General features: G+C 39.5%; 1 long non-coding RNA gene across 1 annotated transcript in view; it reads right to left on the reverse strand.

Annotated features, from left to right (window-relative positions):
• Nucleotides 1–17,720, reverse strand: part of LOC132501046 (uncharacterized) — a 98,968-nt gene that overhangs the window by 11,205 nt on the left and 70,043 nt on the right. The window lies entirely within an intron of this gene.

The raw sequence follows: 17,720 nt of genomic DNA on the forward strand, positions 1-17,720 counted from the left end.
TGTAGCAGTTTTGGGACTTGAACCTAAGTGCAAAATCCCAGCGTTTCCTTGCATCACTACATACTACTTCTTTATCACCTTGAGATCAAAAGCAAAATCATGGGCTTCCCTGGTGGCGCAGTGGTTGAGAGTCCACCTGCCGATGCAGGGGACATGGGTTCGTGCCCCGGTCCGGGAAGATCCCACATGCCGTGGAGCCGCTGGGCCCGTGAGCCATAGCCGCTGAGGCTGCGCGTCTGGAGCCTGTGCTCCACAACGGGAGAGGCCGCAACAGTGAGCGGCCCGCGTACTGCAAAAAAAAAAAAAAAAAAAAAAAAAAAAAAAAAACACGCAAAATCATGTCACACAAACAATCCTATCCTTGTTTCCCTACTATGAAAATACTAAAACAGAAAAAGGCATAAAGAAAAATGGAGTGTAAAACTTGGAATCCACAACTCAGGAAGTTTAAAAGGCAAATCAGAAATGATTGTAGCCGTCCCTGATCACAGCATACTTCCTCCCTTCCAGAGCTCTAATTCCTTCTTATCACATCTGCTGTAGAACATTCCTCTAGGGTATATTTGGCCACAGTGTGTATTTGAACCATCACTTTATTTCCTATCCAACTGTCACTGTAAATGTTGAAGCTGAGGCCCAAAGAGAAGAAATGACTTTCCCAAGTTCAACAGATACGAATACCCAGGTTTGGGAGCCTCACTTCTGTGTTCCCCTCACCATGTCATGCTGTCCTTTAAAAAAAACAAATGCTCATTTACTACAAGTATCTAATTTTGTTATTTTCCTAAACCATGGAATCATAGTGATTGAATTCACTTGAAAACTATGGCAGAAAAATATAAATTTAACTTGAGTCGGTCTATTTTTAATGCATTCAGAGATTACAAATGATCTTTTTTCTCAGAGTAAACTGAAAAGTATTCCAACCTTATTTAACAAATAGGAACTAGAGGGAACTTGTAGACAGGCCATGGCAGAAACCCCATTTTCCTCTCTTCAAGCTGAACCCCTCATCTCCCCATATTCCTAACACTGAGGGATGAGTTTGTACTTGGCAAATGGCTGCCTGGTAGAGAGGCCCCCCCATCATTACCCAAATCCACTTAGAACAGGAATGCATCCTCAAGAATGGGGCCTGGTGAAAAGTGCTTAGAGACAGTCTGGGCTGAAGCAGGGCCCTTCTGATTCCATTTATCAGTGGTGTGGTGGTGTCTTTTGAAGTGGCTTCCTCCAGTCTTGGCAGCAGCTCAGAGAGCCACCAGCGTAGGAGGAACTGCCACCCACAGCCTCCATGAGGCTCTTCAAGGAGGGAGCACAGTTGGAGCTGGGCCTTGCTGAGACCAGGCTGCACCAGGGAAGAAGTAGAGAGAAACCTGCTGATTCCTGCCTTTGGCCACTTCCAAATTATTAGGAATTTCCTGAACCAGGGATTGCATGCATAGTTATTTTTCCTGGGATAAGAGAAATCATGAGACCTTTTTCTAAATAAGAGGGAAGAAAGAATTCACTACCATGAATATTTTAGGGACATTATATACACAAGCTACAAATATTTTTCATTAGCCCCTGCAGATTCACTTTCCACTCTACTGTGTTCCCTAGGAGGCTGACTTCATATAAACTGTATCAATGGGCTCTCTTGCCATCAAGCTGCCAGTTGGCTTTGGCCAGCTGAAGACACTAGTAAGAGATAGGAAGGGCTAGAAAGAAGTAAGGTCAAGCTACATATGACTGCAGCCCTCTTTTTGCTAGATCACTATGGGTTGGTTGAGTCCCTTTTCCGGTAGTCAAGCTCCTATCAAGCAGTACTCTTCATAGAGCAAAAGAAAAGAAGAAAAGAGCACAGTGCATCTTCTCTACCATCTGTTGAAGTCTTAGTAAGACTGTTACTCAGAGGGCCATGGGGTAGGCACATGATCTAAGCTAGGCCAATCAGATTTTTTCCCTTGGGAATTCAAATCTTAAGGCAGGTGATAGAGAGATGGAGAGAGTTGGAACTGATTGATGCCTGTGTTGGAGCATTCTCCCAACCACCCCCCCCCACCAAAAAAAGTCCAGTGGCTCCTTAGATTCCAAGAGCTACACTGGTTCTATTCCTTTTTTTAAGTCCTGGTCCTTCAGTATTTCCTTAAATTTTATAATTCACCCACACTCAACTGAAAAGGAAGCTAAAACTAAAGAAATTGAAGCTCAGAGCATTGTAGCATCTTGTCCAAAGTCACACAGCTAGTAACTAAAAAACATGGGATTCAAATTCAGGTTTGTTTCCAATATACCATATTGCTTACTGGAAGGCAGGATTTACAAGTTCATGACCTATATATACAAAGAGACTTGAGAAGCTCAGTCTTGCTATTAAAAGCTGAGTAAACTCATGGAAAATGTCTGCCTAGTGCCCAAGCATAGGGAAGAAAACAAAATAAAGAGCAATTTAGAAAATTTCTATGACCAACAGAATTCTATTTGGCACAGTGTATGGCCTCCTGAACAGAAACAAATTATCAACATATGAAACCATGGTCATTTTCAAAGGACATTTCTTCCTCATTTATAATTCTTTCTTCTTACAGTTTTCACTGCTTGCTCTGTCTTCTGAGAGTAAGTGGGTAAGGAAGCAGATATCTATACCTTATTGACAATGGATTTGGTAGTATATGGTATCTGCTATAGATTGAATGTTTGTGTCCCCTAAAATTCGTATGTTGAAAATCTAATACCCAAGGTGATGGAATTAGGAGGTGGGGCCTTTGGCTCTGCTCTGATAAATAGGATAAGGGTCTTATAAAAAAGGACCCAGAGAACTCCCTTGCCCCTTCCACCATGTAAGTACACAAACAAGAAGGCACCATCTATGAACAAGGAAGCAGGCCCTCACCAGATGCCGAATCTGCCAGCACATTGACCTTGGACTTCCCAGCCTCCAGAACTTCGAAAAATAAATTTCTGTTGTTTACAAGCTATCCAGTTTATAGTAGTTTATTATACCAGCTGAACAGACTAAGGCAAAGTCTCTTTTAATTCTTACAATTATCCTGTGCAGAGGTCATTTTTGTCCCCCTTTTCAGATGAGGAAAAAAGGTACCATTGTCCAAGGTTATATAATAGTAAAAGGCAAAGCAAAAACTTAGAATTTGCTCCATGTGCTCTTTTTAACAGCACTAACGTTTTTCAACAAGGATGTTATTTCACAGACATCATTGAGGCAACCACAAAAATACTGCCCTGGTTGGGAACCTCAAAATCACGCAAGTCTATTAATGTATATTTCTATTCCTTTTTTCTTCTTGAAGTCCTACTTCATTTTTTTATTTCTTCCTAAGAGCAGTGGAAGACATCTTTGTTGCTGTTTTTAAGAAGTGATAGATAGGTATATCTAGCAGAAGATTGGTTGTGGGGTCCTATATAAGGAAAATCTGGTACCTGAAGATAGAGTCTTCCACCTTCTACTCAGCTGCATTCTGAGATGCAAGGGGTGAGAAGTCACTGTGCTGGAGAAGCAATTGGCACCTGGGAAATACTTCAGAATGCTCTAATTTGGTTGAAATTTGAATTCATATATTAGCAGCCTTACAATGTAAAAACTCAGTTACTAAACAAATATTTGAGTACATAATATGTGCCTGGCACTGTCCTTGTCATTATGAATACAGTGGTAAACAAAACTGATAAGTCCGGGCTCTTATAGAGGGAAGAAAAGAGAAATTTAAGCAAGTGAGAAAATGAATAAAAAATGTACTCAAATATGCTATATATGATATCTATAAAATAGTAACTTACTGATACTCTGATTTTAAAAATAAACTGATGGGATTTTCAACAAATGGTGCTGGGATAACTGGGATGTCCTCATGCAAAGACTAAAGCTTAACCTCTACCTCACACCCTACATAGTAATTAACTTAAAATGGATAATAGACCTAAATCTTAAAAGCTGAAAATATAAAACTTTTAGAAGAAAACATAGGAGGCAGTCTTCATGACTTTAGGTGATAGTTTCTTACATATGGAACCAAAAGCACTAGCAATGAAAAAATACTGATGAATTAGACTTCATCAAAAATAAAACCTTGGGCTTCCCTGGTGGCGCAGTGGTTGAGAGTCCACCTGCCGACGCAGGGGACATGGGTTGGTGCCCTGGTCCGGGAAGATCCCACATGCTGCGGAGCAGCTAGGCCCGTGAGCCATGGGCACTGAGCCTGTGCCCCACAATGGAAGAGGCCACAACAGTGAGAGGCCCGCGTACCACCAAAAAACAAAAAAAAGTAAAATCTATTGTGCTTCAAAAAAGACCATCAAGAAAGTGAAAAGACAACCCATCAAATGGGAGAAAATACTTACAAATCATATATATCTGATAAAAGACGTGTATTCAGAAAACATAAAGAACTCTTATATTTTAGGTCATTTTTTAACTTGCTTAAATTTGCATTTTCTTCTTTCTTTGAGAGCCATTTTTCAAATGGGCAAAGGGGGAGACCTTCATGATCGCAGGAGAGTATGACATGGAGATCACTTTCCTCCCCACAAATACACCAGGAATACATCTACATGTGGAACAACTCCTACAGAACACCTACTGAACGCTGGCAGAAGACCTCAGACTTCCCAAAAGGATCTTGGTGCTCCAGCCGGGCGTCAGGCCTGTGTCTCTGAGGTGGGAGAGCCGAGTTCAGGACATTGGTCGACCAGAGACCTCTCAGCTCCATGTAATATCAAACAGTGAAAGTCTCCCAGAGATCTCCACCTCAACACCAAGACCCAGCTCCACTCAACGACCAGCAAGCTCCAGTGCTGGACACCCTATGCCAAACAACCAGCAACACAGGAACACAACACCACCCACTAGGATAAAGGCTGCCTAATAGGGCTTCCCTGGTGGCGCAGTGGTTGAGAGTCCGCCTGCCGATGCAGGGGACGCAGGTTCATGCCCCGGTCTGGGAAGCTCCCACATGCTGCGGAGCAGCTGGGCCCGTGAGCCATGGCTGCTGAGCCTGTGCGTACAGAGCCTGTGCTCCACAACGGGAGAGGCCACAATGGTAAGAGGCCAGCATAACGCAAAAAAAAAAAAAAAAAAAAAGATAAAGGCTGACTAATAATAAGGTCATAGACACCCCAAAATACACCACCAGACATGGACCTGCCCACCAGAAAGACAAGATCCAGCCTCATCCACCAGAACATAGGCACTAGTTCCCTCCACCAGGAAGCCTACACAACCCACTGAACCAACATTAGCCACTGGGGACAGACACCAAAAACAATGGGAACTACGAACCTGGAGCCTGAGAAAATGAGACCCCAAACACAGTAAGTTAAGCAAAATGACAAGACAGAGAACACACAGCAGATGAAGTAGCAAGGTAAAAACCCACCAGACCAAACAAATGAAGAGAAAATAGGCAGTCTACCTGAAAAAGAATTCAGAGTAATGATAGTAAAGATGATCCAAAATCTTGGAAATGGTATGGAGAAAATACAAGAAACGTTTAACAAGGACCTAGAAGAACTAAAGAGCAAACAAACAATGATGAACAACACAATAAATGAAATTAAAAATTCTCTAGAAGGAATCAATAGCAGGATAACTGAGGCAGAAGAACGGATAAGTGACCGGGATGATAAAAAACTGGAAATAACTACTGCAGAGCAGAATAAAGAAAAAAGAATGAAAAGAATGGAGGACAGTCTCAGAGACCTCTGGGACAACATTAAACACGTGAACATTCGAATTATAGGGGTCCCAGAAGAAGAGAAAAACAAAGGGACTGAGAAAACATTTGAAGAGATTATAGCTGAAAACTTCCCTAATATGGGAAAGAGTAAATAGGCAATCAAGTCAAGGAAGCACAGAGAGTGCCATACAGAATAAATCCAAGGAGAAACATGCCAAGACATATATTAATCAAGCTATCAAAAATTAAATACAAAGAAAAAATATTAAAAGCAGCAAGGGAAAAACAACAAATAACATACAAGGGAATCCCCATAAGGGTAACAACTGATCTTTCAGCAGAAACTCTGCAATCCAGAAGGGAGTGGCAGGACATATTTAAAGTGATGAAAGGGAAAAACCTACAACCAAGATTACTCTACCCAGCAAGGATCTCATTCAGATTCGATGGAGAAATTAAAACCTTTAAAGACAAGCGAAAGCTAAGAGAATTCAGCATCACCAAACCAGCTTTACAACAAATGCTAAAGGAACTTCTCTAGGCAGGAAACACAAGAGAAGGAAAAGACCTACAATAACAAATGCAAAACAATTAAGAAAATGCTAATAGGAACATGCATATCTATAATTACCTTAAATGTAAATGGACTAATTGCTCCAACCAAAAGACATAGACTGGCTGAATGGATACAAAAACAAGACCTGTATATATGCTGTCTACAAGAGACCCACTTCAGACCTAGGGACACATACAGACTGAACATGAGGGCATGGAAAAAGATATTTCATGCAAATGGAAATCAAAAGAAAGCTGGAGTAGCAATTCTCATATCAGACAAAATAGACTTTAAAATAAAGACTATTACAAGACACGAAGAAGGACACTACATAATGATCAAGGGATCAATACAAGAAGATATAACAATTGTAGATATTTATGCACCCAACATAGGAGCACCTTGATACATATGGCAAATGCTAACAGCTATAAAAGAGGAAATCAACAGTAACCCAATCATAGTAGGGGACTTTAAAACCCCACTTTCACCAATGGACAGATCATCCAAAATGAAAATAAATAAGGAAACACAAGCTTTAAATAATACATTAAATAAGATGGACTTAATTGACATTTATAGGACATTCCATCCAAAAACAACAGATTACACTTTCTTCTCAAGTGCTCAGGGAACATTCTCCAGGACAGATGATATCTTGGGTCACAAATCAAGCGTTGGTAAATTTAAGAAAACTGAGATCATATCAAGTATCTTTTCTGACCACAACGCTATGAGACGATATCAATTACAGAAAAAAATCTGTAAAAAATACAAACACATGGAGACTAAACAGTACACTACTAAATAACCAAGAGATCACCAAAGAAATCAAAGAGGAAATCAAAAAGTACCTAGACACAAATGATAATGAAACACGATGACCCAAAACCTATGGAATGCAGCAAAAGCAGTTCTAAGAGGGAAGTTTATAGCAATACAATCCTACCTTAAGAAACAAGAAACATCTCAAATAAACAACCTAACCTTATACCTAAAGCAATTAGAGAAATAAGAACAACAGAACCCCAAAGTTAGCAGAAGGAAAGAAATCATTAAGAACAGATCAGAAATAAATGACAAAGAAATGAAGGAAACCATAGCAAAGGTCAATAAAACTAAAAGCTGGTTCTTTGAGAAGATAAACAAAATTGATAAACCATTAGCCAGACTCATCAAGAAAAAAAGGGAGACGACTCAAATCAATAGAGTTAGAAATGAAAAAGGAGAAGTTACAACTGACACTGCAGAAATACAAAGGATCATGAGAGATTACTACAAGCAACTATATCCCAATAAAATGGACAACCTGGAAGAAATGGACAAACTCTTAGGAAAGCACAACCTTCCAAGACTCAACCAAGAAGGCATAGAAAATATAAACAGACCAATCAGAAGCACTGAAATTGAAACTGTGATTAAAAATCTTCCAACAAACAAAAGCCCAGGACCAGATGGCTTCACAGGCTAATTCTATCAAACATTTAGAGAAGAGCTAACACCTATCCTCCTCAAACTCTTCAAAAATATACCAAAGGGAGGAACACTCCCAAGGTCATTCTACAAGGCCACCATCACCCTGATACCAAAACCAAAGATGTCACAAAAAAATAAAGCTACAGGCCAATATCACTGATGAACATAGATGCAAATATCCTCAACAAAATACTAACAAACAGAATACAACGGCACATTAAGAGGATCATACACCATGATCAAGTGGGGTTTATCCCAGGAATGCAAGGATTCTTCAATATAAGCAAATCAATTAATGTGATACACCATATTAACAAACTGAAGGATAAAAACCATATGATCATCTCAATAGATGCAGAAAAAGCTTTTGACAAAATTCAACACTGGTTTATGATAAAAACCCTCCAGAAAGTAGGCATAGAGGGAACTTACCTCAACATAATAAAGGCCATATATGACAAACCCACAGCCAACATCATCCTCAATGGTGAAAAACTGAAATCATTTCCACTAAGATCAGGAATAAGACAAGGTTGCCCACTCTCCTCACCACTATTATTCAACATAGTTTTTGAATTTTTAGCCACAGCAATCAGAGAAGAAAAAGAAATAAAAGGAATCCAAATTGGAAAAGAAGAAGCAAAGCTGTCACTGTTTGCAGATGACATGATACTATACATATAGAATCCTAAAGATGCTACCAGAAAACTACTAGAGCTAATCAATGAATTTGGTAAAGTAGCAGGATACAAAACTAATGCACAGAAATCTCTTGCATTCCTATAAACTAAAGATGAAAAATCTAAAAGAGAAATTAAGGAAATACTCCCATTTACCACTGCAACAAAAAGAATACCTAGGAATAAACCTACCTAAGGAGACAAAAAACCTGTATGCAGAAAACTATAAGACACTGATGAAAGAAATTAAAGATGATCCAAACAGACATAGAGGTATACCATGTTCTTGAATTGGAAGAATCAACATTGTGAAAATGACTATAATACCCAAAGCAATCTACAGATTGAGTGTAATCCCTATCAAATGACCACTGGCATTTTTCACAGAACTAGAACAAAAAATTTCACAATTTGTGTGGAAACACAAAAGACCCTGAATAGCCAATGCAATCATGAAAAAGAAAAATGGAGCTGGAGGAATCAGGCTCCCGGACCTCAGACTATACTACAAAGCTACAGTAATCAAGACAGCATGGTGCTGACACAAAAACAGAAATACAGATCAATGGAACAGGACAGAAAGCCCAGAGATAAACCCATGCACATATGGTCACCTTATCTTTGATAAAGGCGGCAAGAATATACAATGGAGTAAAGACAGCCTCTTCAATAAGTGGCACTGGGAAAACTGGACAGCTACATGTCAATGAATGAAATTAGAACACTCCCTAACACCAAACACAAAAATAAACTCAGAATGGATTAAGGACCTAAATGTAAGGCCAAACACTATAAAACTCTTAGAGGAAAACATAGGCAGAACACTCTACGACATAAATCACAGCAAGGTCCTTTTTGACCCAACTCCTAGAGAAATGGAAATAAAAACAATGGGCAGAAGACCTAAAGAGACATTTCTCCAAAGAAGATATACAGATTGCCAACAAACACATGAAACAATGCTCAACATCATTAATCATTAGAGAAATGCAAATCAAAACTACAATGAGGTATCACCTCACACCAGTCAGAATGGCCATCATCAAAAAATCTACAAACAGGGCTTCCCTGGTGGTGCAGTGGTTGAGAGTCTGCCTGCCGATGCAGGGAACACGGGTTCGTTCCCCGGTCCGGGAAGATCCCACATGCCGTGGAGCAGCTAGGCCCATGAGCCATGGCCTCTGAGTCTGCTCATCCGGAGCCTGTGCTCCGCATCGGGAGAGGCCACAACAGTGAGAGGCCACAACAGAGAGAGGACCACATACCGCAAAAAAAAAAAAAATCTATAAACAATAAATGCTGGAAAGGGTATGGAGAAAAGGGACCCCTCTTGCGCTGTTGGTGGGAATGTAAATTGATACAGCGACTATGGAGAACAGTATTGAGGTTCCTTTAAAAACTAAAACTAGAACTACCATAGGACCCAGCAATCTCACTACTGGGCATATACCCTGAGAAAACCATAATTCAAAAAGAGTCACGTACCACAGTGTTCATTGCAGCTCTGTTTATGATGGCCAGGACATGGAAGCAACCTAAGTGTCCATTGACAGATGAATGGATAAAGAAGATGTGGCACATATATACAATGGAATATTACTCAGCCATAAAAAGGAACGAAATTGAGTTATTTGTAGTGAGGTGGATGGACCTAGAGTCTGTCATACAGATTGAAGTAAGTCAGAAAGAGAAAAACAAATACCATACGCTAACACATATATATAGAATCTAAAAAAAGAAAAAAAAATGGTCACGAAGAACCTAGGGGCAGGACGGGAATAAAGACACAGACCTACTAGAGAATGGACTTGAGGACACGGGGAAGGGGGAAGGGTAAGCTGGGACAAAGTGAGAGAGTGGCATGGACATATATACACTACCAAATGTAAAATCGAAAGCTAGTGGGAAGCAGCTGCACAGCACAGGGAGATCAGCTCGGTGCTTTGTGACCACCTAGAGGGGTGGGAGAGGGAGGGTGGGAGATGCAAGAGGGAAGTGATATGGGGATACATGTATATGTATAGCTGATTCACTTGTTATAAAGCAGAAACTAACACAGCATTGAAAGGAATTTATACTCCAATAAAGATGTTAAAAAAAAAAGAATGGGCAAAGGGTTTGAATAGTCCAAAGAAGATATACATATGACCAATAAGCACATGAAAAGATGGACCATAATATTATTCATTAGGAATACGCAAATCATAACCATAATGAAATACCACTTCATACCCACCAGGATGGCTTAAAAAAAAAAAAAAAGAACAGAAAACAAAAAGTGTTGTCTAAGGGTAAAGAAACTGGAACTTTGTACATTGCTGGTGGAAATGTAAAATGGTGCAGCCACTGTGGAAAACACTTTGGCAGTTCCACTTCTAGACATATACCCCAAAATGAAAACATATGTCTACACAATAACTTGTAAATGAATATTAATAACAGCATTATTCATATTAGTTAAGAGTTTGAGATTGACATGTACACACTACTATACTTAAAATGGATAACAAGGACCTACTGTATAGCACAGGGAACTCTGCTCAATATTATATAAACAAACTAAATGGGAAAAGAATTTGAAAAAGAATAGATACATGTATATGTATAACTGAATCACTTTGCTGTACACCTGAAACTAACACAACATTGTTAATCAACTATACTCCAATATAAAATAAAAAGTTAAAAAAAAGAGGTAACCAGCATAGCCATCAACAGATGAATCTATGAACAAATTATGGTACAATCCTACAATGGAATATTATTCAAGCATAAAAAAGAATAGATTACTGATACATGCTACAATGTGGATGAAGCTTGAAAACATGCTAAGTGAAAGAAATATGTCACAAAAGACCACGTGTATATGATTCCATTTATATGACATGCCCAGAATAGGCAACTCCTTAGAAACAGAAAGTAGATTAGTGGTAACCAGAGGCTGAGGGAAAAAGGAAATAGGGAATGATTACTAATGGGTGTGAGCCTTCTTTTGGGGGTGATGAAATGTTCTGTAATTAAGCAGAGTTGATGGTTGCACAACTCTCTGAATATACCAAAAAGCACTAAAATGTACACTTTTTTAACATCTTTATTGGAGTATAATTGCTTTACAATGGTGTGTTAGTTTCTGCTTTATAACAAAGTGAATCAGCTATACATATACATATATCCCCATATCTCCTCCCTCTTGCATCTCCCTCCCACCCTCCCTATTAAAATGTACACTTTAAATAAATCGGTAAATTTTATGGAAGGTGAAATATATCTCAATAAGTTGTTATTTAAACAAAAACTGGTGGGGACATAGAATTTCGCAGTCCTCACCACTGCTTCCATCATATTAAATGATGGATGTGTGTGAATAGTTTAGTAATAAAAATGGTTTGTATGTTAACTGTGCATGTACTGTGTATGTGTCCATGTGTGTGTGTTTTGAAAACCTGAAGCAAAAGTCTTTGAATACAGAGTATAATGGTTGGGGGGAGCTCTGGGGCTCGACCACTTGGGTTCAGATTACAATGCCACCACTTTCAAACTACAGAATCTCAGACAATCTAATTAACCTCTCCAAGTTCCAGATTCCTTATTAGTAAATAGGAAAGAACAGTGCTTATGTGTGTGCATGTGCATATTCAATTAAGTTTACAGTAGCTCAGTTTATGTCAACAGCTATTATTGTTTTCATGGCTATTATTACTCTCAACAGTCACTGGACTTAATCTGAACCACCATGGAGGGGTGACCAAGACAAAGGGCCTCTCTCCCTTTCTGTTGACACTGGACAGATGGCTGTCCCCTGCTGCTCACATTTCTCTCCCTGTTCCAACTTCCAGAAGTAGCTCCTGTCCCCACTACACACCTACATGTCACTGGGGATTGTTTTGCTTGGGGGATGAAACTGCAGAGGAGGGATGGGGGCCAGCTGAGTCTCACTTCCACCCTCTCTCTTTCCCTCCTCCTGTCTCCAGAGATGGGTCTCATCAGCAGGACCCCGGAATCTGCTTTATCTCTCACGTGATCTCCCAGGGGACTTCTGGAACTATCTCTTTGGTACATCTCTGAACTATACCCCAAAGCACGTGATGGTTCAATCAAAACGGTTTTGTCCTACTTTGGAAGGAGCAACGCCAAAGTGATGAGGAGGGAATAGCAGTGGTGAGAAGAAGGCAGGATCATCCTTGAAGCTCTTGGAAGAAAAGAAACATGGATGGTAAAGACAAGCAAGTACTAAATGTGTCCCAGGAATGATCACTCCACCCACGACCAATGCTTTTGTTCCTTCAGCACTTGCTCTGGGCCAGACCCAGAATAAGTAAGTTACAGGGGAACCTAAGTTAATGATGGGGGTGAAGGGATAGATGTCTGTATAAGGGGGGCCTGTATCTGAGACAAGGGGAAAAGCCGCCTGTGAAAATCAGGGGTGACTTCACAGAGAAGGCAGCAGTAGAGCTGCTGGGAGATCCCCACTGAGAATTAGCACCCCTTTTTGGCCTCCCATATGTCAGTATTTTATATGAATAAGCTAACTTAACCTAGATAGCTTGAACCCACCTCAGCTCGTGTCCAAAATTAGTCTTCTTTCAATGTCAATAAATATTTGTCTCTGGGGGGCTGCCCTCGAGGTACTTGAGGAGGGATATAAGACCCCTGGCAGGGATATTACTTGTCTGGGGAGGCGGGATGGGATTTACAAACTGTTTTAGTAAAAGCACAGTCTCTTACCAGATCACTGACCATCAGCATACCACCTGGCAGGTGTCACAAGGCAAGGCTCACCTTTAGATCGGCAAACATGTCCTAAACACCTTCTCTGTGTCGCAGGCTGGAAATACTGTGTTGAATGGCCCCCACTGGCCCCCTTTCCCTGTCCTCAATGCACAAGCAGTCTGGGCAATGACTCCCAGACCCGCCGCCTTTGTTTGCCACATGAGGCTCCCGCAGAGCCTGGGGATGATCCTCACCCCACCTGTTAGCAAATCTCTCAGCATCCATCATGCACATCTGAGAAAACCCCTGCCAGATAAAGAGGGGATTAGGGCATGTATGTTGGAGATAGGGCAAGAGGCTCTAAGTATCTGAAGATCAGCCAGAGAGGGTAATGTGATAAAGAATAAATGTCAGACAATTTTTAAAAAGAGAGAAAATGTACAAGTGGCTTTAGAGAGGTTTTCTGCATTGGGGAAGTTTATGAGCAAGGATTTGGCAAGCAGGCGTTGAAGCTTCTTTTTCCTACATCTGTTTTCTTCCCTCTGCTCTCTGTCAGCAGAGCTGTTAGTGGAAATCTAAGAACTGACATCAGTCCTACTGCCGTTCCATACTATGCCTAGCCCCAAGTTAGAGATCTTGATAAGAAAATAGTGAAGAAACACACCAAGCAGAATATTAGCCAAAGATGCTGGTGCAATGCTGGCAGTGTAACAAGATCAGAGAGCTAGCCCAGCCTCTGGAAAATCTAGGCCCACCTTCTACAGCCAAAGAAACCAACTTCAAGCACCTATCATGTGCAAAGCACATAGATTCACACTTCCATAAAACAGTCTCCTGTTCAAGTTATACTAACACGTGTGTCTACCTTTATATCGACTGAATGATTTCTCAGTTTAAAACTAACTGGCTCTTTTCTCTAAGAGTTTCATTTTATGGAATCATGGCCATTTACTGAGCACCAGGAATTTGGCCAGATTCTCTACTTAGTTTATTTAATTTAACTTTACAACAGACCTGAAGGGTACGTATTAGAAACCTTTGTTACTGATGAGAAAAATTAAGGCCCTGGAGGACTATGGAAACTGCCCCAAGCCAGAGAGCTGAGAAGTGAAGCTATATTCAATTCAAGTCCATAATAATTAAAAAAAAATCCCTGACTTTTTTTTGTACAAAACTTGTTCTTTCTTTCACCATATATTAAAATGAAATTCATAACTTTACATGATATAAACTGAAAAAAAGAAAAAAGCTCCTATGTTCACCCTGGACCATAAATGAAGAATATATTTAGCAGTATTAGCTATATATCTTTTTTGAAACAGCATTTTGGATTTTTAGTCATTTTAAGAATATTTTTATATTATAAATACCTAATACATTCTTCTTAGGATAGAGAATATACGTTATTTAAAAAGAAAAAAAAAAGATAAAACAAAGGAAGCAGCCATTACAATGTTGGCAATATCCTTCCCTTTGTATCACACCCATTTTTACCCTGTAAGTGGAATTTCTGGGTAAGAGGATGTAGATATTCTGAGGCTTTTTGATACATATCAACAAATCACCCTCTGGAAACATTGCAGTAATTTTTCTCCAGTCTTGAGTTTTATCTCAGTGTTCACTTAAATTTCAATTGGATCACTAGAAACTATGAAGAACTTTATCTGATTATTGTGTTTATTCTTTATCATGTATTTACTAAATTTTCTTTTGATTGATAGGCTCATTTTTTCTTACTGATTTGTAAGTATGGTTCATATATCCAGGATATTATTTTTTTCTGACGTGTTACTATATAACATTTGCCGCTAAGTAGTATGATGTGCAAAAATACTATTTTCAATATTTACATTATCATCTTTTTCTTTACTTTTTCTGCCCAATATGAGTATCTTAAATATGCTTACCTTTAGCACTTGTTACATTTTTATAATTTTGTTATTTTTGCTTAAACATTTGATATATCTAAAGTTTGTTTTGGTGTGTGATGGGAGTTAGAAAATATTTTTTAGATCTTTAGTAAAATAAAAGACAAATAATATTTAATGTTTATGCTTGTTATGATTTCTCTAATAAAGGAAAAACTCCCTTGCTCCAAAATTTGCCCCAGTTGCTTAGAAATTTTTAGTCATTGTGAATATAAGATATATAAGGGGAAATAGAATATGTGGGTCTTCCTCACAGGAAATGTATACATTGTCAGGGAGATAATAAAAATATAAAATAGTGTACTATGGTAATTGTGAAATATGAATGAAGGCTATGTGGATAGGGCAACTTTGGAGAAGAGTGAGTATTAAGTTGAGCTTCAGAGAATAAATAGAATTTGGCAAGATGGAATGGAGGAGAAAAGGCATGAAGGATAAGAGGAATTACTGGGCAACGTCAGAACATAATAGCAGCAACAAGATGACCAAGCTGAGCATCACTGAGTTGAAAAGGAGATGAAATTAACTAAGGGATGTGTTGTAGCTGACGGTGAGCAGTTAATTTGGCTTCTTTTTACATTTACAATCATTTTGCAACAGAATTTGACTACTCTTTAGAAGACTAGATTATATTAAGCCAACCATTGTTCTAAACTAGGGAAAACCAAGAAGAAAATACAATTTGAACTTGGTACCAACTAGTTGTATAATTCATTCTTGTTTCCTTTGCTCATCCATTCATTGCCATTCCATCAGAAGTTTAGCCACTAGTTATTTTTTTACTCTTTCATTGAACAAGTATTTTCTGCATCTCCATGACATGCCAAGCACTTTGCAAAGTACTAGGGATATAAGGAACCAACCTGATCCCTGCTCTGGAAGACACTCATAGAATACAGGAGAGACAAAAACATAACACATCCGAACAGGCTGAGTGCTATCATTCAGGAGTATTACTCAGGTTGTGAGAGCACGAAGGAGCCACTAATGCTGCCTGGGGTTCTCCACAAAAGCCAGACAAAGTCAATGGCATTGAGTTGATCTCTGAAGGTTGAGTAGCAGTCTACCAGTTTGGGAAGGCGTGGGTACTAGGTGGTCTCATGGAATCAGAGCCCATGGTGTGTGTTGGGGAAGATCATCAGGGAAGCCCCTACTTTACAGCCCATTTCCCTCTGAGGATGGCTTTTCACTGAAGGTATTCAGTCTACTTATATCCCTCCTTCTTTACCTATACGTGCTTGAAACCACTGATTGGATGTGAGAAAAAACATCAGTTGGACATCACCTGGGCATCTATGTTATAAGGAACATAATTAGGACAGGTGACATTCATCGAACACTTATTACGTGCCACACACTGTTCTAACTATTTTTACTTATTTCATCCACACAGCAACCCTCACAGCATCTCTTGCAGCTTTGGAAACTGAAGCCCAAAGCCATCAAGGAGATTGTCCAAAACTTCTGGACACAAAATTGTGAACTTGGGATTCAAACGTAGACATCTAGACTCCAGAGCTGTGTTATTGAATATTAAATCCCATCCTGCCTTGAGTTTGCTGGAATTAGGAAAAGAAACCACAACTCTGGCCTAGAGTAACTCAACACCGACAGTTAATCTCCAAGAACATACAGATTAACCTGGAAGGGAAAGCAGAAGTGTGAAAATTGTCATAGAAGAGTAGACTGTTCAATTTTATAGCTTTTAAGGTAAACACAATGCAGGAGTTCACACTAAGGATTTACAATGTCATTACATCATTTTTTTTTTATTGGTCAAGTGGGCTATATGTGCATAGTCAGCTAAACAATATACAATCCCATTGATGGGTTGCCTTTTCTCCTCCATGTACTCCAAAATGAGTAAGAGTGGGATTTTTGGTTTATTCCTACTAAGATGCAGATTAAAATGATCTGGTACTTAGCAAGGCTTCTTTAATTATTACTTAAGTAAAAATGCACCTTTTAGTTGAAACCTCACAGATTATTTAAAGCATCTTCACATTATCTAATTGGAGAAGCAGAGGATGCTCAGCAGGTATAGCAATGAGACTAGATCCAGCCCTCCTGGCTCCCCCTCCAGCCATATTTTCCCCCACAGTGCTAACAATTCAATCAGGTGCAATGGCTGTCTGTGGCATCAGTGCTGCTCCAATCCTTGTCTAGAAAATATTCAGTTTGACCACATCTAGATGAAAGTAGCATTAGGGTGAACAATCAGAAGTCATATCAGAATGGTCAGTGGTGCTCCTCCTTTCAGGATGGCCTAAGGTTGACTCTCCCATGTGGGGTAGTTATTTAACATCTTTATGATTTGGCATCACCAGTTAGAGCTGAATTCTGAAGCAATGGCCAGTGGACCATAGCCAGCCCTATAATGTGTTTTGTTTAACTCAATATTTTAAATGAATGAATGATGAAGGAATATTATACTAAAATATTCAGAGAGTTCCATTAAAAATCTGTTTTTTCAATTTCTTGTGAAAAGCAGACCTGGCAACAACAGCCCACTTTTCTGCGTGGCACATGGCAGCGATTCACTGTAGCTGACTAGAATCTACACCATTTAGATAGGACATTCCTTTCCCTATGCATGTGGCCTGTTTCACTCAAGGTATCTGTCTGGCCCCAGTTTGGATTTGTTTTTGAACACCGACTTAGAGCACTGGGAAGAATGATACCTGATCTTTACATACTC

The sequence above is a fragment of the Mesoplodon densirostris genome, chromosome 13 (genome assembly GCF_025265405.1).
Source record: "Mesoplodon densirostris isolate mMesDen1 chromosome 13, mMesDen1 primary haplotype, whole genome shotgun sequence".
NCBI classification, from domain to species: Eukaryota; Metazoa; Chordata; class Mammalia; order Artiodactyla; family Ziphiidae; genus Mesoplodon; species Mesoplodon densirostris.